Source organism: Rutilus rutilus (assembly GCF_951802725.1).
Source record: "Rutilus rutilus genome assembly, chromosome: 3".
NCBI classification, from domain to species: Eukaryota; Metazoa; Chordata; class Actinopteri; order Cypriniformes; family Leuciscidae; genus Rutilus; species Rutilus rutilus.
Window position 1 is genome coordinate 7275362 of NC_140211.1, and position 25024 is coordinate 7300385.

Genomic DNA, 25024 nt, shown 5'->3' on the forward strand with positions numbered 1-25024 from the left:
ATGCACTTTTATGGATAGATGCACTTGTATCATGGATAGATGCACTTTTATGATGGATAGATGCACTTTTTTCATGGATAGATGCACTTTTATCATGGATAGATGCACTTTTATGATGGATAGATGCACTTTTTTCACGGATAGATGCACTTTTATGATGGATAGATGCACTTGTATGGATAGATGCACTTTAATCATGGATAGATGCACTTTTATGATGGATAGATGCACTTTTATGATGGATAGATACACTTCAAAACAGAAACGGCCATTCACTCCCATTATAAAGCTTGGAAGAGCCAGGACATTTTTTTTAATATAACTCAGATTGTATTCGTCTGAAAGAAGAAAGTCATATACACCTAGGATGGCTTGAGAGTGAGTAAATCATGGGCTAATTTTCATTTTTCAGTGTTACCGTTTTGTCCACTTTATACTATTTGGTATATAGTGACAAGCCAAATTACTGTGACAAGCTGAATTTATTTAACTTTATGCAAATGAGCAGCGAATCTGTCACGGGTGGAATAATAGTGAAGCGAGGATTCAAGTGCAGGAATGAAGGATCTTTAATTAAGTGGTAAAATAAAACAAAAATACCCCGAGGGGGAAAACAAGACAGGCATCGCAAAACTTGACTTTGGCAGGGAAACCAGAAACAAGAGGACACATAAAAGTGACGAACCATCACAGGTTAGATTTTTACATTACGGTTTTAACCCAACATTTGGGTTTGTCCATATTTGACCCAAAGTTGGGTTAAAACAACCCAGCATATTTTAGAGTGCATGGCACAAGGAAACACATGACAAGCTATGTGCTCATAACAAACAGCACTATAACACAAACACATGACAAACTGGGAGTGTCAGATCTGTCACCAAACCAAGATATAATCTAGACAGAAGTGACAGAACCCTGACAAAATCAGTGTGAGATGCAGATCTGACCTGATAACATAATTTGACCACAGTGACAGTGCAGCATATTTTGCTCCTGGCTCATGCATGGTTTCTTCGCGAGGACGCGTCTCCAGAGTCTGCCTGGAGACTATAAATGAACTCCGTATCACATGTTTTTATCCCTGAGCTTAGCCTGTTTTGGATTGACCCTGTCCTTATATGCCTTAATAAAGTGCCTTGTGGCTGTTGTTGGAGAGGATGGGGAAACATCCACCGTGCTCAGGCTATGGAGGCGGCCAGAGGCGCAGCTCTCGGCACTAATTATGGATGAGGATAAGGGCATTGGAGCGCGTGGAGATTGTGGCGTGTTGCTTTTTTTAACCTCTTGCTGCTGAAGAACAGTTCTTTGAAAAGGGGAGGAGAGAACTGACACTGAAGATGTAGAAATATGTAATGGTTGGATAAGTGTATGTGTAGAAGTGTAGGCCCGTATGTTTGCTAAGCATGTGAGGATTACATTTATTCCCTTTAAAGGAACAGTTTTCTCATTTTTGAGAATTCTGTCATCTCATGTCCCATATGACTTTGTATGTCCCATAGAAAAACCAAACTTCTCTTTTTTTTATTCAACAAAAGAGATGAATCTGGGTTATCAAGCTCTGGTTATCAAGGACAGAATGTACCATAGAACAAGTTTTTTTTTTGTTTTTTTTTGAGGTCTGGAGAAAAGTTTAGAGAAAAACAGTGGAAAAAGTTAAAGTAATAAATATAAAAATACAATAAAAAAAATAAAAAAATTGATTAAAATAATGCAAAATAAATACTTTAGAAATTATTCAAATAAATAAAATAGACAATATAAATACACAATAAACATTAGATTAAATAAACAAAGTAAAGTAAAGTAATAAATGACAGTAAAGTACCTGGAGTAGAAAAAAAACAACGTAACTAATGAGAATAGAAAATATTTTCCAAATAAAATTTGACATGTATTATTTTTTCATCATACACTAAAAAAATGCTGGGTTGTTTAAACCAACGTTTGGGTCAAATATGGAAGAGCCCAACTATTGGTTTACATTTTTAAGCGGCTGGGCTTGTCCATTTTTTACCCAAACATTGAAACAACCCAGTATTTTCTTTTTTTAGAGTGTATAAAATGATATTTATACATGAGAATATACAGCAAGGACGGTCGATAACTGGGGTATCCAAAAGTTTTAAAACCCCTGCCATAGAAAAGCAAAAAGTAGTAGCTCAACTACCCGCGAAATTAGTACAACTATCCTTTCGTATTTAAGTTGGTAAATGGTAAAAATAATATCTAACGTTAAACTAAAAACTGCAAAATCATACATGACCCACTAATTCAGAACCACTAGGTCACAGAGATTGTAATTACCTTACATCTGGAACGACGGAAGTGAAAACTGTCCCAAATGGTGTTTGGGAATTATAGTAATCTCTTTTAAGCAATTTATATGGGTTAAATACCATTTTATTGTTAAAAAAATATGTTTTAGTCAGTCTGTCTGTCGTCTGATGTCACTCGCACCCTTTGTCTCTCTCTCCTCTAGCGACACCCAGCGGAAATAAAGTGAAACGCAGGAGCGCGCCTGATCACGTGGGCTGCGTCTTCAAGACTTCCACTCGTGATTTGATTTCTGTCTCATTTATAAGCTAAGTAACATATTTCAGTGTTTGTATGTTCACGTGTTCCTTTCTTTTATATATAATTCTCAATTCATTTAATTTTTTCCTACTGTTTGATAACCGCGTCGAAGAATGGCAATGGCAAAACAGTTGAGGAGATAAATTATTTTTGTTTTATTATTTGATTTAATATTTTTGTATACAAATATTTTATATCATTATTTTATTTTGACTTGACTTGGCGAGGATACTATTTCCAGTCCGTGTGTCTGCGCACGTATAGTGACAGAAGAGTTTGTGTCGCGTGGGGAAAGTTGCGCGAGGAGCTCCAGTGCGCGTGAATCAGAATGTGAAGAACACGGAGGATCATTTAATGATATCAAACTCATCATATCACATGAACAAGGATCATCTCATCAGATCAAACACATCATCACCAGCCCTGAACCGATCAAACGATGTTCAACCGAAAGCGCGCCTGAAATCACCAACCTGATGATGATGATGATGATGATGATGGACGCGAAGGTGAAGAACTATTAACGGAGAAGGTAAAGTTACTCATTCATATAGAGTATTTTCCTTAATGACATTGCCGTGTTTTGGACATGCACCATGCTAATACATTGTTTAAATATTGCCTACTATGTTTCGTGTTATTATTTGAAGTGTAGGCTGTCTTGTATTTTGGATTACCATGTAACTTAATCGATAGATCAGATAGATAGATAGATAGATAGATAGATAGATAGATAGATAGATAGATAGATAGACTAACAAAAAGTACCATGTGTACATTGATAGTACCATCATAACCTTTGCATCACTATGGTACTGTATATAAATATGATTATCCAGTACCACAGTATATTTTAAAATACCACATTATCATATGATCCCATCAGTGTCACATGATCCTTTCACGATATTTATTAATAATAAATGGATAGACAAGCAAAAGTAGGCTACTTAAAAGTATTACCATGCTTTTTTTATGTGTACAATGGCAATACAATGTTATTCTTTGAAGCAACTTATAGGTACCATGGTATAGAGATATGGTATCCATTCAATACCATGGTATTACTAACTGATGCCATCACTGTATACTTGTTTTGTAAGAGGTCACCTTTTATATTTTAAATCTGAAGCCATGATGGTCTAAATTCACATCCGAAGCATTATGTGTTTTTTGTTTTGGTAGAATTTTCCTTCAACACAGCCTGTAAAGTTATAAGATGATATTTGATGCAGACTGTATGTACAGTATGTTCATATAATCGATAGTTATGATCATGTGTGCTGGTTTGATACCGTCGGGATCAGATGCAGTCAGTGTTGTTTCTCAGTCCACTTGCTTTTTGATCTCTGAAATGAGTCAGATTTCTGAAGTTAAGTCGATCTCCACCTCAGTTGTACTATTCAGTTGTATATTGTCCATTATAAATGTTTATATTTATACATTTTGGTTTGGAAATCTTCCTCTTTTTTTTTTTTTTTTTAGTATATGTACAGTAGGTTTGTTGCCTGGTGGTAGTTAGACAGAAAAACCACCACAGCTCTGAGCATCTTTGGCTGCGGGGGTGGCAGTGTGAAAAGTGTGGTGGTGAGCCTCCTGGGAGAACACACACACACACACACACACACACATACTCACACATATACACACATGCAATCAGTCTGTTCACACTTGCAATGGCTTTGTTTCGCAGCACTTTGACTGATGGATGAAACTCATCTTGTTTTTCCAGTGCTATAATAACCAGTCTATTAGAATGATGTCATTTGTTCTATCATGTCATAATCGCTCATTGTGAACACTATATATATATCCTGTTTGTCACTGATATAGCCAACATGCGTAACGCCCTCACCATTATTAGTTTTTTGGTGCGAACCTTCACTGTAGGACTTTCTTTTAATGCAATTTTGTCCTCACAAATTAGCAAGCATAAATGGCACTTGCAATGCCAATGATTATAAGTTTATTATAAGTGCCCCTAATATGCTATTTTAAAGGTTACTCATTTTGTTTTGGAGTCTCACAGGAGGTTTACAAAAAGGTAAAATAATTCTCATTATACACATTGCAACTTCAGCTTCTCTCTAAACCCCGCCTTTCAGAAAGCTTCCTCTGCTCTGATTGGTCAGACTGACCAGTCTGTTGTGATTGGTCGACCTCTTAAAGCAAATCTGAATTTCAGATTTTCCTCGCTTCCTCCACTTGATGCACAGAGATACGAACAGTAACGATGGCGTCGTTTTACCGTATCAAATCTCATCTTTTGGAAGTGCAGCAAAGAAAACGGCGTCTTCTCGACATGAACAACACGAACCAAACTCTTCCAGTCTCCGCTGCAACTACAGTGTTTGAGGGCGGGGCAAACGAGACGTTGTTCTCCGGCAGCCAATGAAAACCATAGGCTGGCATTATGCAAATTTTTACAAACCTACATAGAATGGAGTAGAAAGTGAGACTGGAATTAGGAGACAGAAACTCCATTTATCGACCACTTTGATCTTTGAAACTTTGCAGACTTTCACAAACAGCTTTATTACACACGACATGAAAGGATTTGAAAAAGCATAATAGGGGCTCTTTAATGAAATACAATCGAAGTCTCTTTGAATAAATGCCTTAAACATAAATGTGAATATGCACTACAGAGTTTGGTGGAGGTGAAGATTTTCAGCGAGTCCCGGCTGAAGTTTTAGTCGGTTCCTGGTATGACTTCAGAAAGTTCCCCTGGATGTGAGTCGTGTGTTCTAGGGCTGCACAATATATCAAAATATCGCAAATCGCAATATGCATATCGCAACGGCTTGCAATAACTGGGGTCATGAAGAAAAGACGAAGAGAAAATCACTCACTCCTCTCGGCTGAATAACTTTTGTAGCTTTAATAAGAATCAGTATATATTTAATTCATACAGTGAAAACTAAGCAGCGTTTTATTTTTACATTTGATTATTCAGTTTCTGTTGTTAAATAAACCTAATGTAGGATAACCCTGAACCCTGTGGTTTACACTGATGTTAAAAAAACACTTCTTATGCTACAGTAAAACACTGCTGTTCACACTGTAAAAAATGATTGTTGGTTTAACTTAAAAAAAGCAAGTTACCTGGTTGCCTTAAAATTTTGAGTCCACTGAAATAAAATATTTGAGTAAATATAGTGAAGGAAATTTGTTTAATTAATAGAAACTCAAAATATTATGTTATCTGAACCACATAAATTCACACAAATTAAAAAAGGTTGAAAAGTTGTGATAAAAAATCATGAAAATATTTGTTTTACAGTAGGGATGTTTTCTTGTCACAAAAAGAATGTGAAACACATATGTAGGTTATATAATTTTAAATATATTTTAAAGATAATTTAAGTTTATTTTACACACTTTTTAAGCATTATCATATCGCATATCGAATATCGCATTATTTAATGAGCTATCGCAATTTTCTTCAATATCGTGCAGCCCTAGCCGTGTGTTTAGCTGAAGCTCGACGATATCACATGTGGAGAGCTCTTCACCAGACGCTAGTCATTCACTCGCTCACTGAACACAACTTTACATCACTCCTCCACTTCACTGCAGTGATGCATTATTCCAGTTTCCACTTTTGTGTAGGGAAAGAGAGAGATAAAAACAGTCAAAGTATGAGGTGTGTCCTTTAAGTTTTAAGTTGAATGGAGACATTTTTAGACAAATATGTAAATTAAAAGGCGACTCTTTTTACTTTAGTAAAACAGTATTAGGTCACACTTTAGTTTAGGGTCCAATTCTCACTATTACTAGTAATATACTCACTATTATCATGCATATTACTAGATATTGGCTGTTTATTAGTACTTATAAAACACATATCAATGTCTTATTATTCGTGACCATATTCTACATATGGTCACAACTACCTTACTAACTATTAATAAACGGTAGGAGTTTATTGAGGCAAAAGTTGTAGTTAATAGTTCGTTAACAGTGAGAATTGGACCCTAAACTTAAGTGTGACCCATTATGATATTACATTGTAATTATTTATGTTTATATATTTATATTTTATGTTTGTTGTTTATATACATAATTTATATATAAATGTTAGCGGTGCAACAATATATCGCAATACAGAACGACAACAATATGTGACTTTATGTATTTATGTATTGGGTATAGTTCACCCAAAATGAAAATTACTGTGTGAGGAAAAAAGTTTTAGTGTCAGTACTACATTAAACTACTATATATATAATGTTGAATATGATGTATAGTAATGCAATGGGGGAATATTTGTGTGTCCCGATAATGCCAAATGTCTTATGTTACCAGTAAAAACACATTATTTTAAATATATCTAGTCAGTGACAGAGTGCAAGCATGTTCGTCTATAATAATTGTGTATTTTCAGCTTCTGAATCATGAATATTGTTATTCTGGTGTCACTATTGTCCTGTGCATTGGGTTATCAGCACCAAACCTATTCATTTACACACACAATGTCATACCAAATTTATCATTTTAATTAACAGTAAAAAAAAATAATTGTTAACCTTTTACCATATGTCTTGGAGTATTGCAATAATTTCGTATATTGAGTTCAGCATCGTGATATGTATTGAATCATGACATGAGGGTATCGTTACAACCCTAATAAATGTATATTTAACGAGATACCATGACATTTTGTAATCCAATATTGTGAAAGTGCATGTTATATTGTTCAATGTACAATTAAATCTAAATAAAAATATAGTATAATAAAAATACTAGATGTATTTATTTTATCATTGTTTATTTATTTATTATATTTGTATATAGTTTACAACATGTGTATTTTTATTATATGTAAAATATAAAAATATAATCAACAGTATAATAAATATTGCATCTTGTAAATTACAAGACGTGCCTTTTAGTACCATATAATATATATTTTTTTTATATATATATATATATATTTTTTTTTTTTTTTACTATAATTAACAACTTAAAAGGTTTTACTGTATAAAAATTTCTATCAACATTACTAAAACTTTAAGGAACTGCAGAGTGAAATGTTATTGCTCAGAGGTTTGGTTTTTGAGTTTTTTGAGCAGAGTTTAAGTTCATTTTGAGATCTCTTGATTGGTCTTGATACGGTTGAGATTTCGAGCGAATCCCAAACAGCATTTTTGTGCACTTTTTTGAAGGGTTGTGCCAAACGAAAGTGAACAACTGGATCCTTAACGAAGGACATCAGCGAAAGGAAAATTGCAATGATCACTTAATAATTTGATCATTTATGGTCATGTGACCCAACGAATACTCGTGATTCGTTTTACAGCTAGATGGCGGGAGAGTTCGAGTTAACTTACAAACAGAGCAATTCAAGTTGTTTTGTTTTGTTTGTGACATATTTCACACATTTTTGTCATGTTATGTTTAATTAAGTGTCAGGTAAGAAATGTGTTACAGTTACACCGTGTCCTAACTACACGTGACTCGACGCCGCGACACGCGATAAAATGCCTCTTTTCCATGTTAATCAGAGTGTTTGTCCTATCCAGCCGCGACGGCGACACGCGACGATTCTACTTTAGAAACGGTTCCTATTTTTCTGCGACGTCGCGCTGGAACAACAAACACAAAGTGTGGCACTGATAATCTCAGGTACTGTTTATGTGCTTTGTGTAAGGGTTAATGCCCGACGAGGTGTCCATTGTCAGGTATTAATGGACGATGGCGAGGCGTGAACCTCCAGTTCATTAATACCTGACAATGGACACCTCGAAGGGCATTAACCCGCTTATACCATGGTCACTTGCCAAATAACACATTTTTAAAACATTAGTTTATATTTTAATTAGTTTTACAGTCGAAATCTAAAGTTTTTACAAACAATAACGTACTCGGTTACCTAACGTAACCTCTGTTCTCTCTAGAGAGGGAACGAGTATTGCGTAAGTTTAGCTTACGCTACGGGTAAAGTCATCTTTTCTCGAGATATGAAGCCAAAAATTATCCTTAATTTTTCTATCTTGTCAACGCAGTGCGGCAGCAAGCAGACCTAGAGCAGGCAATCTAGCGTGCTGATAGGCTGCTCTGCGGCAACTGCAGCAGCCTATCACTGAGCCCTTGGCGTGACGTCACGCCCAATGAGCGCGAGCAGCGCGCCTACGCGTCACGGCCCGAGGCGGGGCGTGGCAGAGGGTATAAATATGGGCTGAGAGGCTGCTTTCACTGGTTTTTGTCGCAGAAGCGAGAGAGCTCGTGGCGCGAGCACGGCGGGTTACGCAATACTCGTTCCCTCTCTAGAGAGAACAGAGGTTACGTTAGGTAACCGAGTACGTTCTCTTACGAGAGGTTCTCTCGTATTGCGTAAGTTTAGCTTACGCTACGGGAACTCCCTTGTCAACGCCGTGCGCGCCCGGCATCCACTGAATGAGTCCCAGGGAAGCCCGGGGAACACGAGAGTGTGAGCCGGGCGGCCAATGATATGGCTAGCGCAAGTACATAAGCACATAGTGGGGGGAACAGAACGGCGCGGCCGGTCTGACTAACCAACCCTATATTGTACAGCTCAACCAGGAGGGCTAAATCAAACAGCAGTAGCCCGCGCACAGAAGTGGGCCGGCCTACGCGAGATTTAGACTGATAAAAGTTTAGCCTGCAGGGCGGGAACTTCTAGATTGTAAAATCTAACAAATGTAGACGGGGAGGCCCAGCCCGCCGCCGTACAAATGTCATGAATAGAAATTCCGCTAGACCAAGCCCATGACGAGGCCATGCCTCTAGTAGAGTGGGCTCTGATGCCCAAAGGGCATTGCAGGTCTTTAGACGCATAAGCAGCTGCAATAGCGTCCACTATCCATCTGGACAGAGTGTGTTTCGAGGCGGCGAGACCCTTGGTGCGCCCACCAAACGAAACGAAAAGCTGCTCCGAGCGCCTCATGGCGGCGGAGCGCGTAAAGTAATTTCTCAGCGCTCTGACAGGGCAAAGGAGATTACTGTCAACTTCGCTGCCGGTAGCCGGCAAAGCTGAGAGAGAAATGACCTGTGCTCTGAAGGGTGTGCCCAACACTTTGGGGACATAACCGTGTCTCGGTTTGAGAATGACTTTAGAGTCATTAGGTCCGAACTCGAGACATGCCGCGTTAACTGATAACGCATGTAGGTCACCCACACGTTTGACTGAAGACAGGGCTATCAGAAAAACGGTTTTGAGCGTGAGGTATTTCATATCCACAGTTTCCATGGGTTCAAAGGGATGCGCATTCATGGCCTCTAAGACCAGGGAAAGATCCCAAATAGGAACCGAGGGGGGTCGCGGGGGGTTCATCCTCCTAGCTCCTCTAAGGAAGCGGATAATGAACTCATTCCTCCCTAATGCGCGGCCCAGCGCCGAGTCGGAAAAAGCTGATATGGCCGCAACATATACTTTGAGCGTGGAGGGGGACCTGCCCATGTCCAACAGCTCTTGGAGGAAACAAAGCACACGCGACACCTCACATGTTTGTGGATCCAGCCCTTGGGCGGTGCACCATTTATTAAACACAGACCATTTAGATGTGTAGAGCCGCTTCGTAGAGGGAGCTCTAGACTGTGTGATCGTGTTCACAACCCCTATTGGCAAGTCAACGGGTATCCGTTGACTATCCATACATGCAGAGACCAGCGCTCTGGATGAGGATGCCAGATCGAGCCGCGGGCTTGAGAGAGAAGGTCTCTTCTCACCGGTATCGGCCAGGGGGGTGTGTCCGCCAGCCGTATTAGATCTGGGAACCACGTTTGATTCTCCCAATACGGGGCTATGAGGAGCACCGTGTGGCGCGCTTCCCTGATTCTCCCGATGACTTGTGGCAGCAGAGAGACAGGGGGAAAAGCGTAAAGCGGGCCGCTGGGCCAGGTCTGGGCCAGCGCGTCCTCGCTCTTGGAAAAGAACCGTGGGCAGTGCGCATTGTCTTTTGACGCAAAGAGGTCGACTTTCGCTCTGCCGAAACGGCGCCACAGTGACTGGACTGTTTGGGGATGCAAAGACCACTCGCCCAGGGGAACGTTGTCCCTGGACAGTCTGTCTGGACCCTCGTTCAGGAGACCCGGCACATGCGCGGCTCTCAGCGAGCGCAGTGAGTGCTGAGCCCACACAAGGAGGCGTTTCCGCCAGGGTGCAGAGTGTTTTGGATCTGACACCGCCCTGACGGTTCACATAGGCTACCACTGACATGTTGTCCGTGCGGACTAGTACATGGTGGCCCTGTAGGTATGGGAGGAAGTGCTTGAGCGCTTTCTCGACCGCCAGCATCTCTAGACAGTTTATATGAAGGTGACTCTCCTGGTCTGACCAAGGGCCATAGACCGGTCTGCCCTCTAATAGCGCTCCCCAACCTAGGTTGGACGCATCTGTCGAGACAACTTTCCGGTGCGAGACAACTCCCATCGTCACTCCCGTGCGATACCATTCGGCTGCTAGCCAGGGCTGCAGGGCTGAAACACAGCCATGATTCACTCTGACTCGTAAACAGCCGGCCGTCCAGGCTCGGTGAGGCACTCGCGCTTTCAGCGCATATGCCCCAGGACTCGCTGGAATGTCCTCAGCGGAACCTGACTGCCCGTCTGGAAAGACGCGGCGAGATGTCGAATGCGGCGCGCGCGCTGCTCTGACAATCTGGCCGTCATAGCCACCGAGTCCAGTTCTATTCCGAGAAAGGAAGTCGACTGGCGGGGCAGTAATGAGCTCTTGGTCCAGTTGACTGAGAGACCCAAGCATTCCAGATGGCTGAGAAGCGCTGTTCTGTGAGACAAAAGCTCTGCCTCTGACTGCGCGAGAACTAGCCAGTCGTCCAGATAATTCAGTATCCGCATTCCTTGTCTCCTCAGAGGAGAGAGAGCCGCGTCCATGCACTTCGTAAATGTACGGGGTGCTAAAGATAGACCGAACGGCAGGACGGTGTACTGATATACCCGACCGTCGAAGGCGAATCTCAAGAATGGCCTGTGACGGGGTATTATCTGAATCTGAAAATATGCGTCCTTTAGATCGAGAGAGATGAACCAGTCTCCCGGGCGAATTTGCGCGAGGATTTGTCTGGTTGTGATCATTTTGAACGGCCGTCTCATGAGGGCTTTGTTCAAATGTCTCAGATCTAAAATAGGTCTCAGCGCTCCGTCCTTCTTGGGTACGAGGAAATAACGGCTGTAAAAGCCCGACTCGCTCAGAGAAGGATGCACCTGTTCTATAGCCCCTTTGTGCAGCAGCTTTGCTATTTCTGCCTGAAGCAGATGCGCTACTTCTGTATTCACTCTCGTCTCTGTCCGTGCTAGAAAGCGCGGGGGACGGCGAGCGAATTGAAGCGAATAGCCGTGCATTATAGTATTCAGCACCCATTCTGACACGCCCTGGATAGCTTGCCATGCTTTCGCACACATAGCTAGGGGTCGAATGATCTCTGGGTTCGGATCGCCGCGTTGGGCGGGATGGGGAACCTCTATCAGAGAGGACGGGGCGGCGCGCGCGCTGCCGGTGCTCGAATACGGGGGCTCGCGAACAATGGTGACTGGCTGTACAGCACATAACGGCTCGGTCACTGGGGACGGGGCACATTCTGATGCTAGAAACCCGTGGCGCGAGAGCGGCATGGGGTTTAACGTGTTTGTTAGTAAGTGCGCGCGCTCGTGAGCGGGCACAGGGCTTACATATGCAACACGGCCAGTGTAAGGGAGCTTTAGAGGATCTGCATCCCGGGATAACTGTGTGACAGAAAGGGGAGTGGGTAGGTGTGGGCACGGGAGAGTGGGCACATTCTCTACCTTTAGCACTCGAGCGGCGCGTGCCCGCTTTATGAGAGTGCGCTCTGTGAGCGTTACCGGGGAGATCGTGTTTGCGTGTAGTGGTGAGCACTGGGGCGTGGGCACATATTCTACACTCATGACACCTTCGGCGTGAGCCGGAAAACCCGAAACCATACTCTTTATGAGATTTCTCTGGGTCGCCGTGAAAACGGCGTTTGTGTGCAGGCGAGAGAGTTGTATTACTGGTTCGTTGGCTGCGATGTAAGCTGCTGCAGTAGCCTTTTCTAAGGGGACTGACAGAGCTGGGCGCTTTGATGGCGGTCCGGCCGCAGCGGGACTCAGCCATCTTTTCCTCCTTGCAGCCGCTAGGAGGACTTCGCGGGCTCAGGCTTGAGCGTCACCTTGGGCCGGGGTCCCCGAGGGGGAGGCGGTCTGTGACGGCTGGTTGAGCGCGATCTAGGGCGGCCGCCCTGTCGTCGCTGCGAAGACGGAGGCTGGGCAGAGCGCTGAGACGAGCTTCGTGCAGGAGGCTGATTCTGAGAGCGGCCTGCAGAAGAGCTCGAGCGGCGGGGCAGGAAGAGATTCATCGCCTGCGACGCCTTCTGCACCTCCGAGAAGCGATCGACGATCCCGGCGACCGCTGGGCCGAACAGGCCGGTGGGAGAGAGCGGTGCGTTGAGAAACACGGAACGCTCAGATTCGCTCATATCCGCCAGCGTCAACCAAAGGTGCCTTTCGGTGACGGTGAGCGAGGCCATAGATCTCCCGATGGCTTGTGCAGCGGACTTTGTGGCGCGAAGGGAGAGGTCCGTCGCGCTGCGCAGGTCCGTGAGAACGGCGTGATCCGGGCCTTTCTCGTCCAGCTCGCGGAGGAGATCGGCCTGGAGGATCTGGAGCACAGCCATAGAATGCAGGGCGGAAGCAGCCTGGCCGGCGGCGGAAAAGGCGCGGCCGACGAGTGCTGATGTGGTCCTGCAGGCCTTGGACGGCAGGGCAGACTTTGAGCGCCATCTCGCGGATGGCGGGCAAAGGTGCGTTGCCACAGCATCTTCCACCGGGGGAATTTGAGTATATCCCTTCTCGACGGCCCCGTCCACTTGGGAGAGGGTCGAAGAGACCGGTGAGCGGAGTCTAGCGGAGAATGGGGCGTTCCACGACTTAGAGAGCTCAGCGTGGAGCTCAGGCAGGAAGGGTGCTGACCTAGAGGCAGGCGCTGGGCGGCGGCTAGGCAGAAAACACCCGTCGAGTCGGTTAGGCGCGGGCGCCCTCGGTGGGGACCAGTCGAGTCCCAATTGGTCAACCGCTTTGGTGAGGAGGCGGAGAAGTTCCGCGTCGACACTGGCGCGGGACCGGCTAGACTCCTGTGCAGAGGAGGTGGAGCGGAGAGATCCAGACCACTCCTCGCTGTCCGAGGCCAGGAGAGAGCAGCTGTCCGTTAAAGCAGCGTCGTCCGCTTCATCCCCCGAGGCGACGGCAGTGCGGGCGAAGGCCGGCCGCTGCGCGTCGGGAGGGGGGGGAGAGGAAGGAGACAGCGAAGCTCGCGGGAGGGGTTCCGGCGAGCGCTCAGCTGCTGCTGCGGATTCCGGTGGCCTCTGCGAGCGGCGCTTCTTCTTGCGCGGCCCGGTGGAGGCAGACGGAGAGACAGCTGGAGCGTCGAACAAGGCGAGTCGAGCCCGCAGGGTCGACATCGGCAGTTCTTCGCACAGTTCACAGCCGCCCGCCGTGAGGGCGAGGGCGGCGTGGTCCGGTCCCAGGCAGAGAGTGCAGATAACATGGCGGTCTCTGTCGCTGAGCGGAGCTTTACATGAAATACAATGCATAGTGAAAAGGATATATTCGCCGGATAGCGAAGCAGGCAGGGATTGCTGAAGGCGGCGAAGGCGGCCGGCTTCCTCAGGCAGAATCCTCGGCTTGCAAGGCGCTGGTTTCAACGGCGGCTTCCTCGGAGATCAGCGATGCGTAGAGCCTCGCTGAAAAGACAAAAATCAGTGAAAGCAGCCTCTCAGCCCATATTTATACCCTCTGCCACGCCCCGCCTCGGGCCGTGACGCGTAGGCGCGCTGCTCGCGCTCATTGGGCGTGACGTCACGCCAAGGGCTCAGTGATAGGCTGCTGCAGTTGCCGCAGAGCAGCCTATCAGCACGCTAGATTGCCTGCTCTAGGTCTGCTTGCTGCCGCACTGCGTTGACAAGATATAAAAATTAAGGATAATTTTTGGCTTCATATCTCGAGAAAAGATGACTTTACCCGTAGCGTAAGCTAAACTTACGCAATACGAGAGAACCTCTCGTAAGAGAACTCGGTTTCCCTGGTTACGCCCGACGGTTTATTTACTAGGTGTCCTCTAGCTGGTAAGTCCCGCCCCTTCCGTAAAACCCCGCTGGACCTCAAAGTTGAAAAACCGTCAATGCAAGTGAATGGGAGAAAATAATTATTTTCTGGTCCCGTTTGAATTGTGCCATGAATGTGAACATATGTTGTCTGTGAATTTTTTATATAATCTTTCATGTTACGAGTTTGACAGTATATGGTATGATTCTTCGGCTAGCAGTTGTGGAAGAGACATAACGAGAAAGACTACATGTCGCCTATGTGACGTCACCCCATAAAGTTGACTTACCCGTGGTTTTCGCCAACCTCAACGATTTTGTCCTCTCCCTGAAAGAAGGCGGTGAAGTGCACCAAAGACACAGCCATGTTTAGCGGGATCCGTGAGCTAGTGTCCGTGTGCTAGTGGTGGTGGCGTTTCAAACGCGTCGAAAGCAGCGAAGAGTTGTAGTCCACAAAGTGCTCTCACACAAAGTCTAACCGTATCAAACTTCTACCCGCTAAATTGTAGCATTCTTCACACGAAAGATTATATAAAAAATTCACAGACAACATATGTTCACATTCATGGCACAATTCAAACGGGACCAGAAAATAATTATTTTCTCCCATTCACTTGCATTGACGGTTTTTCAACTTTGAGGTCCAGCGGGGTTTTACGGAGGGGGCGGGACTTACCAGCTCTATCAATTTTTAGTGGACACCCTGCAGCCAATCAGAATCGAGTATTCACCCAGACCATGGTATAATTAATGTTAAAAGCATGCAATGTGACGTTGAATATCATTTACTGCTCCAGCTTTGTAGCTGTAAAAGCAACAATGGATAATTCACCTCAGATCTTGAAATTAAACAAATGGAAACAAGAACGTTCAAACTGTGAACAAACAAGTCTATTCTCTGACAAATAATGTTTTAATAACTCATCATGTATTTTAAATAATGTTTAAATGGTGTTATATCTGTGAATTTGATCATGTAGTCTGCTGCGAGTGCCGTCAAGATTACTCTCTGGTGCTGTGCACTCGCCGCGAGACTCCGCCCACATGCTGTTCTGATTGGCTGTGGGGGTTTTGATTGATTTTGACGCATCTCGCAGTCGCGTCGCTTCTGGTGTAGACAGGCAAATTGCTTGTCGCTGGAATCTTATCTTATCGCGTCTGGTTAGGACATGGTGTTACGCCGTCTTCACACTGGCAGTTGAAATCAGCTCTGTAATACGCAATACGCCCCCAGTGGACGTCATACTACACCGTTGAAAAGCGTCGGAAGCGAGTAGAACAAAAATGGCGGAGAGATTAGAACGGCTGATTTTTTGAAGTTTTAAAGTTGACAGCAGAGAAACCCACTCACACATAGACGTATATAATGCATGTTTTAAAAACTTTAAAAAAAATATATAAATGTATATTTATTTGCAACTGTTATGTTATTTTTGTCATGAGAACAGCGAATCAGCTGATAGACACCATGTTGTGTTGTTATGGGAACATCCCCAGGTGAAGTTAATGAGGAAATTACACGTTACAATGAAAGTGCGTTCAAAAGTGAGTGCCCCGCTCACTTTTGTTAGAAAGATGCCCTTCTTCTGAAGCTCCGGAAGAAAACACGTGTTTTTTTTCTCTCTGGAGAAAACACGTGATACTCAATATACTCGAATGACTCGGTCCTCCATAATAATCATTTTCATAGCGCTTCATCTCTGTGTCATGTTTGTTTGCGTGTGTATCTGACTGAAAACTTCCGTCATCCTGTTTTAATGAAGGGCAGCTTTATCTTCCGGCACCTCGGTGGGCAGCTGGCATTAGGACCCCTGATTTCACACATCCCACCTCATCTTATCCGTCACTTTAGGCCTGTTTTAGACACAAGCACAATCCGCCACGGCTGCGGTGTGTCATCATTCATCAGCCGCTTAAATACAGAATGACAGCATCACTGCACTAATAATGAAAATCCCATTCAGACACATTGCAGTCAGATGACACACGATCATTGACAGATTTTAACGGTTAATAGTGCTCTTTAACTGAGTCAAACTGAGATGAGTTTGAGTTTAGTTTCAACTAAATTGAGTTCAGTTGAGCTGAGATGTTGTGTTAAAGAGTCTGTTCACCCAAATATCTTGTAAGCACAAAAAATAGTGGAGCATTTTGTTTAAAATATTTCAAAACTTTTCTTTAATGTTTCACACAAGAAATAAAGTCAAAGAGGTTTGGAAAGACATTGGTGAGTAAGTGATGACAGTTTTCTTTTTTTGGCCAAACTTACCTTTTTAATTGTTGAATTTAACCAAAGCTGATTAAATTTATTGAATGAACATTTCAAATGAAATTTTATTTAAGCTGAGTGAAGTGAAACTTAACTTAATTTTGATTAAATTAATTCTAAATTAATAATACAATAACTATTTCCTTATATTAATTCAATACATTCAGTAAGTCAATTAATCTATAATATTTAATAAAATAAATAAATAATATATATATATATATATATTAGCATTGGCAGTGAATGTAAGTCTATAATATATTTATAATATAAAATAAAAAGATGGATACAAAATTATATAGTCTATATATTTTAGCCTTTCAGCTTATATAAGTCTAAATATAATGCTAAATATATATAATATAATATATAAATAAAATATAATAAATAAAAATAACAAATAACATTGATAAATAAAATTATATATATATATATATATATATATATATATATATACACTCACCTAAAAGCATCTTGCAGTTGATGGAGATTTGTGGGATGCACATCCAGGGCACGAAGCTCCCGTTCCACCACATCCCAAAGATGCTCTATTGGGTTGAGATCTGGTGACTGTGGGGGCCATTTTAGTACAGTGAACTCATTGTCATGTTCAAGAAACCAATTTGAAATGATTCGAGCTTTGTGACATGGTGCATTATCCTGCTGGAAGTAGCCATCAGAGGATGGGTACATGGTGGTCATAAAGGGATGGACATGGTCAGAAACAATGCTCAGGTAGGCCGTGGCATTTAAACGATGCCCAATTGGCACTAAGGGGCCTAAAGTGTGCCAAGAAAACATCCCCCACACCATTACACCACCACCACCAGCCTGCACAGTGGTAAGAAGGCATGATGGATCCATGTTCTCATTCTGTTTACGCCAAATTCTGACTCTACCATCTGAATGTCTCAACAGAAATCGAGACTCATCAGACCAGGCAACATTTTTCCAGTCTTCAACTGTCCAATTTTGGTGAGCTCGTGCAAATTGTAGCCTCTTTTTCCTATTTGTAGTGGAGATGAGTGGTACCCGGTGGGGTCTTCTGCTGTTGTAGCCCATCCGCCTCAAGGTTGTGCGTGTTGTGGCTTCACAAATGCTTTGCTGCATACCTCGGTTGTAACGAGTGGTTATTTCAGTCAAAGTTGCTCTTCTATCAGCTTGAATCAGTCGGCCCATTCTCCTCTGACCTCTAGCATCAACAAGGCATTTTCGCCCACAGGACTGCCGCATACTGGATGTTTTTCCCTTTTCACACCATTCTTTGTAAACCCTAGAAATGGTTGTGCGTGAAAATCCCAGTGACTGAGCAGATTGTGAAATACTCAGACCGGCCCGTCTGGCACCAACAACCATGCCACGCTCAAAATTGCTTAAATCACCTTTCTTTCCCATTCTGACATTCAGTTTGGAGTTCAGGAGATTGTCTTGACCAGGACCACAGCCCTAAATGCATTGAAGCAACTGCCATGTGATTGGTTGATTAGATAATTGCATTAATGAGAAATTGAACAGGTGTTCCTAATAATCCTTTAGGCGAGTGTGTGTGTGTGTGTGTATATATATATATATATATATATGTGGAAATATATTTATATATATAGATCACATCACACAAATATAGATCACACAAATATATACATCACTATATTTATATAGTGTTGCGGAAATATATTTCCTAATTTTAGCATTGCTGTAAGTCTATAATATATTTATAATGTGGAGTGATTCAGTGTGACATTTGTCCAACATTTCCTTCTCAAAATCTGCCCTTCCACTATCATAAGCAACCGGATCTCATCCTGAAACTTTCTGGGTCTGATCTCCATTATTCTGACAGCTGAAGATGCACTTCTACTCCTCTGCAAGGCTTCCTGTCTTTCCTCACTTCCTCTATTCTCTCTCTCTCTCTCTCTCTCTCTCTCTCTCTCTCTCTCCCGTTTCTGTCCCTGGAGATGTTTCTCAGCAGGCTTTTGCTGCGACTTGTGTTTAGTCTCCCACACTTCGGCTTCATGAAAACTATCTCTGTGTGTCTCTCTAACTCCTCGTCCTCTCTTTCTCTCCATCGCTGTGCTTGTTACTGGAAATGTTGAGAGCTGTCTGACAGACTGTCCTCATGTCACTGAAGTTCACTTCTTCATTTACGCAGAGACCACCTGCTCCACAGCTTACTAGTTTTGTGTTTCACAGTGGCCTCCAAAAGTAAAATGAAATTGCATTGCAAAAAATCAATCTGAGCTCTTCTCAGAATCTTCCCTTCTGCTGTAGGCCTAACTCTCAAATCTAATTTACAGTCAAACTTCCTTAAAGGGACAGTGCACTCAAAAATGTATATTCTGTTATTCTGTTTCTGAAGGATCATGTGACACTGAAGACTGGAGTAATGATGCTGAAAATTCAGCTTTGATCACAGGAATAAACTACATTTTACTATTCACAGAAAACACATCTTAAAGGAGAACTCCGGTCAATTTTAACTCATAGCTCACTTTTTTGTACATTTGGAGTGCTGTCAGTACAGAGAACAACGACAAAAATCGGTGTTGCCTACACCGTGTTATCCTCTTTTTAAAATGTGCACCCTGTTGACTTCAATGGGGCAAGTTTTAAACCTGCTTTTAGCCTCAACATCCTTGATGTGTCATTACAAGTGCACAGGTCATGTGAGTGATTCCTTCAGAGTGAACGCGGGTGAATCTGACTGCAGTAGATGTGAAAGATATTAATAAAAATGATGTTTATTCAGCCAGCGCACATACCTGTATTTACATCCTGTTTTCGGTCGAAGTCCACAGTAGTCGACTGTCGAGTTCACGCGCGTGATCATAGGTACTAAACCTAGGCGCGTGACGTCGACAATCGATTACTGTGGACTTCGACCGAAAACAGGATGTAAATACAGGTATTAGCGCTGGCTGAATAAACATCATTTTTTATATATTTCTTTCACATCTACTGCAGTCAGATTCACCCGCGTTCACTCAGAAGGAATCACTCACATGACCTGTGCACTTGTAATGACACATCAAGGATGTTAAGAGGCTAAAAGCAGGTTTAAAACTTGCCCCATTGAAGTCAACAGGGTGCAAATTTTAAAACGAGGATAACAAGTGTAGGCAGCACAGATTTTTGTCGTTGTTCTCTGTACTCACAGCACTCCAAATGTACAAAAAAATGAGCTCAATGTTAAAATTGACCGGAGTTCTCCTTTAAAGGAGCTATATGTAGAATTCAGAAACCCTTGTTATTAGCGACACCGGTGGCCGGTATGTGAACTGCAGCCAGCAACTTGACCAGACTGAACGTGATTCAATACACCGATATGCTCATGGCGAAGGTCTTTTCATTCTTCGCTTAGAAGTAAAATATAAGTCGGAAATACCTTTCCTGTGATATACTGTTGGCGAACATCCAGACACCACCCACACTGCTGAGAGCGACGTTTAGATGAATATGTAAATGTGCTGCTCTTTCCTCTCAATAACAAAATAAACAATAAAAATGCCAGCGGTGAGGAAACATCAGTTCAGAAAGCATCTGATCATAGTGATGTGGAAATATTTGCACCAGCCATGCAATTCACCGGCATCATGTCGACAGATGAGGTTTTTAAAATTACACTGTTATGATAGTTTGATTATAAAGTATATTTGAGACTACAGACTAGATCTGGCTATGTGAGACTATAGTTTGAATGAATCCCTTTTTTATATAAATCCCATATTGACGTTACAGTACAGAACGGCTCTTTCAGCATTATCCTGAACATTGTGAATGGAAGAGAGGCTCTCAGGAGTGCTTGTAAACGTCACATCCTATTGATTTTCACGGCAAAAACGACCCAGTCCTTCACATAAAAATGTAATCTACATGCTTTCATAGACAACCTAGGAAGTCGGGGAAGGTACACAAACTTTGTTACATTAAAGTCATTCAGTCATTCACGTTAGTGCTCTGCTAACGTATGCACTGTTATTGATACAGTTCCCGCATGTGCACCGCAATAAATTAGAAATATACACATGGGTTTGTTGATGGACATACTCTTGTTAATGCTGATGATGAGGAATTACAGCTGAAACATCTCATAATGTGCCTCAAACTGAGTAGCGTATCACTGAGGAACGTCCTGCTCAAGTCGTCATTACTAGTTCTTCCAATGTTTCATCATCGGACTCACGCTCGGATTGATATGGTAAACTCGACATCATCGTTACTGTCTTTACAGTGTGTACAATCGCTGAGGACTGAGGAAGACTGAAGTTCAGTTATAGTAATGGGTGTTTTGTTTTCCGACAAGAGCTGTACGCGGTAGACCAATCACAACAGACTGGGCCAATCAGAGCAGAGTAGACCAATCACAACAGACTGGGCCATCTGACCAATCAGAGCAGAGTAGACCAATCACAACAGACTGGACCAATCAGAGCAGAGTAGACCAATCACAACAGACTGGACCAATCAGAGCAGAGTAGACCAATCACAACAGACGGGCCATCTGACCAATCAGAGCAGAGTAGACCAATCACAACAGACTGGACCAATCAGAGCAGAGCACAGTAGCTCTCGTAAAGGAGGGATTTTGAGAGACTGATTCATCCGACAGGTCATTTGAGAATCATTGAAAAATGTGGTGATGTACATCAGAGAAAATAAGTGTTTTTTGACCTTTGATGAATGTAAACCTGTTGTGGGAGACACAATGAAGTTTATCAGAGTATGTTTTACAGGAAAATACTGTTTCAGTCTTTCTGCTGCAAAATTAAAAAATTCTGTGTGTTATTTGTGAAAGACAATGAGTTATTTGTGAAATTTACCACCAATTTCTGAGTAAGAATTATTTTTCAAAAAAGCGAATCCTAAACCAGAAATCAGAATCATAAAAGTCAGATCTCCTTTAATAATATCTCTGTTGTTAAAAGCTCACAGTAATCTCACTTGCATTTGCTTTAGAGAGATCTAAAAAAAAGTCTCAACCTGAAAGAGCAATTAAAAACTCATATTCAGAAGGCATCGAAACTTGAAACTGCACTTTTTATGTGCTGATAAAAATGCACGACTTCCTTGATTCATAATTATAATCCTCCTGAACTCAGACTCAGAAATAGCCTCGTGAAGAAAAGAAAAAAAGTTCTTCAAGAGGAGAAACCTGCTTAAATCAAACTCACTCCCTCTTCTTCTTCTCTTTTTACTTTCCTCTTCTCGTGTTTCTCCCTGTATGATGCTTAATTGCATAACTCTGTGTGTGTGTGTGTGTGTGTGTGTGTGTGTGTGTAGGCTGTTCAGGGCTTTATGTAAGGAGGCCTACGCTGCAGTCGGACATCATCTGTCTCTCGTCGGATGTTTTCTGGTTAGGGTTTGCGGTGTGAAGGTTTCTGACCCGTCAGTGTTGTGTGTGTGCTGATGGCACTCGCTCTCAGATTCTCTCGCAATGGTTTAGTGCTCGTGTTTGTGGGTGGGAAAGTCATCCGGGCCGATGATGTGATGTTTATGTAATAAAGCCTCAGATGGGTGTTATACTGTAGGCCTACAATGTCCACACTGAATCAACAAAGCAGTGCTGAGGTATAATAGCTGTGATTGTGCTGCTGAATGGTGTCGGTATGATATATTGGGATGCCAGTCAAACCATTGAACTGCTTTCCTCAAAAGTTTGTATGTCAACTTTTTTGAGGCGGAAAAAGCAGCATAGCAGGATGGAAATGTCAAGGTTTATGACTCAGTGTGTGTTTTTGAAAGAAGTCTTTTCTGCTCACCAAGGCTGCATTTATTTGATCAATAAAACAGTAATATTGTGAAACATTTTTACAATTTAAAATAACTGTTTTCTATGTGAATATATTGTAAAATGTAATTTATTCCTGTGATCAAAGCTGGATTTTCAGCATCATTACTCCAGTCATCAGTGTCACATGATCCTTCAGGAATCATTCTAATATGATGCTTTGCTGCTCATGAAACATTTCTGATTATTATCAAGTTCTATGTATAAGTATTATGTATGTATTATAAGTTCTATGTACAAGTTATTTAAGTCTGTATATCTATGGGTGATACATATATGATAGGGAAAAAATATTTTTCTTGGCACAAAGAACAAGAATATTGTTTTTTTCTTTCTTTTTTCAGATGTTCCTGCCAGGACATTTAACCACAAAACATTTGTACTGTAATAGAGTTAAATTCTGTTCATTTATCATTATATTTACAAGGCACACATACTGAGCGATTCACCCAGAAATTATCATTTGATGTGCTAATTAATTCCTGGCATTTTTAGGTCTTCTGGGAATTACCAATAAAGAAACATGCATGGCCAACACAATTCATCTATTGATGTAAGTTAACACTAACAAACTCTGATGATTGTGTGTGTGTGTGTGTGTGTGTGTGTGTGTGTGTGTGTGTGTCTATATGAGTGAGTGAGTGAGTGAGTGTCTGTGCGTGTCTGTGTGTGTCTATATGAGTGAGTGAGTGACTGAGTGTCTGTGCGAGTGAATGAGTGAGCGAGTGAGCGAGTGTCTGTGCGAGTGAGTGTCTGTGTGTGTGTGTGTGTGTGTGTATATGAGTGAGTGAGTGTCTGCGAGTGAGTGAGTGAGTGAGTGAGTGAGTGAGTGAGTGTCTGCGTGTGTGTGTGTCTATGTGAGTGAGTGAGTGAGTGAGTGTCTATGTGAGTGAGTGAGTGAGTGTCTGCGTGTGTGTGTGTGTGTGTGTGTGTGTCTATGTGAGTGAGTGAGTGAGTGTCTGCGTGTGTGTGTGTGTCTATGTGAGTGAGTGAGTGAGTGTCTATGTGAGTGAGTGAGTGAGGTTGGCAAACCTCTCTGTACTTGCTCTGTAAATTCTGTAGAGACACTCGACACATGAATGCAATTACATGCACATTTTTTGGAAGCTGCTTATCTACAAAACCAGTGAGTGTAGATTGTGCTTGTGACAAAAGGGTGAAAGCCCATCACTAAAACCAACCCTCAATCAGCACTAGCACAGTTTCAGCAGCTACGTGGCTACTTTCATGTCATCAATGGGCTTTCTTCATTGTGAAGCGTGTAAAACACAGACCGCAGCTGAATCCACCTGTCTGACGATGAGAACGGTGTGAGGAGGGGATGTGGGCTTCAAAAACTAGATAAAAATATCGCAAAGAGCCCTGATTGTGCCGGAGAGCTCTCTGACACCGCTAGAGAGAGAAAGGGCACGAGAACCAGGAATTAAAAAACATCCTCTCTACTTTGCCAACAGTTCCTCGCCTTTTTAAGCGCAGTCTGCCTTGTGTGTGTGTGTGCGCGTGTTTCGGTGAGTAGGTGTCCGTGGATGAGTGGGACTGCCTGGTAGGACGTGTAGGCATCTGTTGCCATGACAACCATCTGCTGTTATGCATAAGCATCCTCTCGGGCTGCCCACACAGTGTCATCGCAGCGAGATCGAGAGCGAGCGAGCGTTTGAAGCAGTGACTGCCGCACGGTTCATTGTCTGCGTGTTTCATGTAGGCCCAGACAGAATCTGCAAAGATTTCCAAAAGATTCTGTGCTGGGGGGTGGGGGGTTGTTTGAACAGGGTAAAACATGTTAGACTAAATGTGGAGAGAACTGTAGGTAACTGAAAGCAGTATCTCAAGTGTTTAATAAATATAATATATTGGGAACAGTTTAGAATAAAATTAGAGATGCTTGATATTAAAAGCTTGACTGTGACTAGTGGTTTTCCAAAGTACAAGCCACTCAGCATTTTCACTGGCCACAATTTTGACATCGATACCATGGGGAAAAACTGGCATATAGATATTTTTAATATTATCTCATAATTTGAAAACCAGTATATTAGGCTTCTGTCACTTCAAGAGCTAATGCACCGACTCAATATACTGATACACGTGCGTTTCCTTTCTCAACTGTTTACGTTCACTTAAAACTTAACTGTGTTTACGTGAATACTCTTTTTGGTCTTTTTGTGTGTGTATTTGACTGTTTAAGTGCAATAAGCAGCTGAAAAGAACTCGGTTTAGTGCTGAGAGGCGGCTTTATGTGAGCGTACTTAGGGTGTTTAGGCACAAAATCTGCGGGAATGAGTAAAATCATGCGCAATTTGCACAATCCCACGCTGA

At 42.6% G+C, this 25024-nt stretch overlaps 1 protein-coding gene across 1 annotated transcript in view; it reads left to right on the plus strand.

Moving 5' to 3' along the window:
- The first annotated feature begins 3066 nt into the window (after nucleotides 1-3066).
- rin1b (Ras and Rab interactor 1b) overlaps nucleotides 3067-25024 on the plus strand; it is a 34248-nt gene continuing 12290 nt past the window's right edge. The window contains exon 1 of the mRNA XM_084404805.1: nucleotides 3067-3109. The gene's annotated coding sequence lies outside the window, so the exon portion shown is untranslated. The remainder of the gene's footprint in view (nucleotides 3110-25024) is intronic.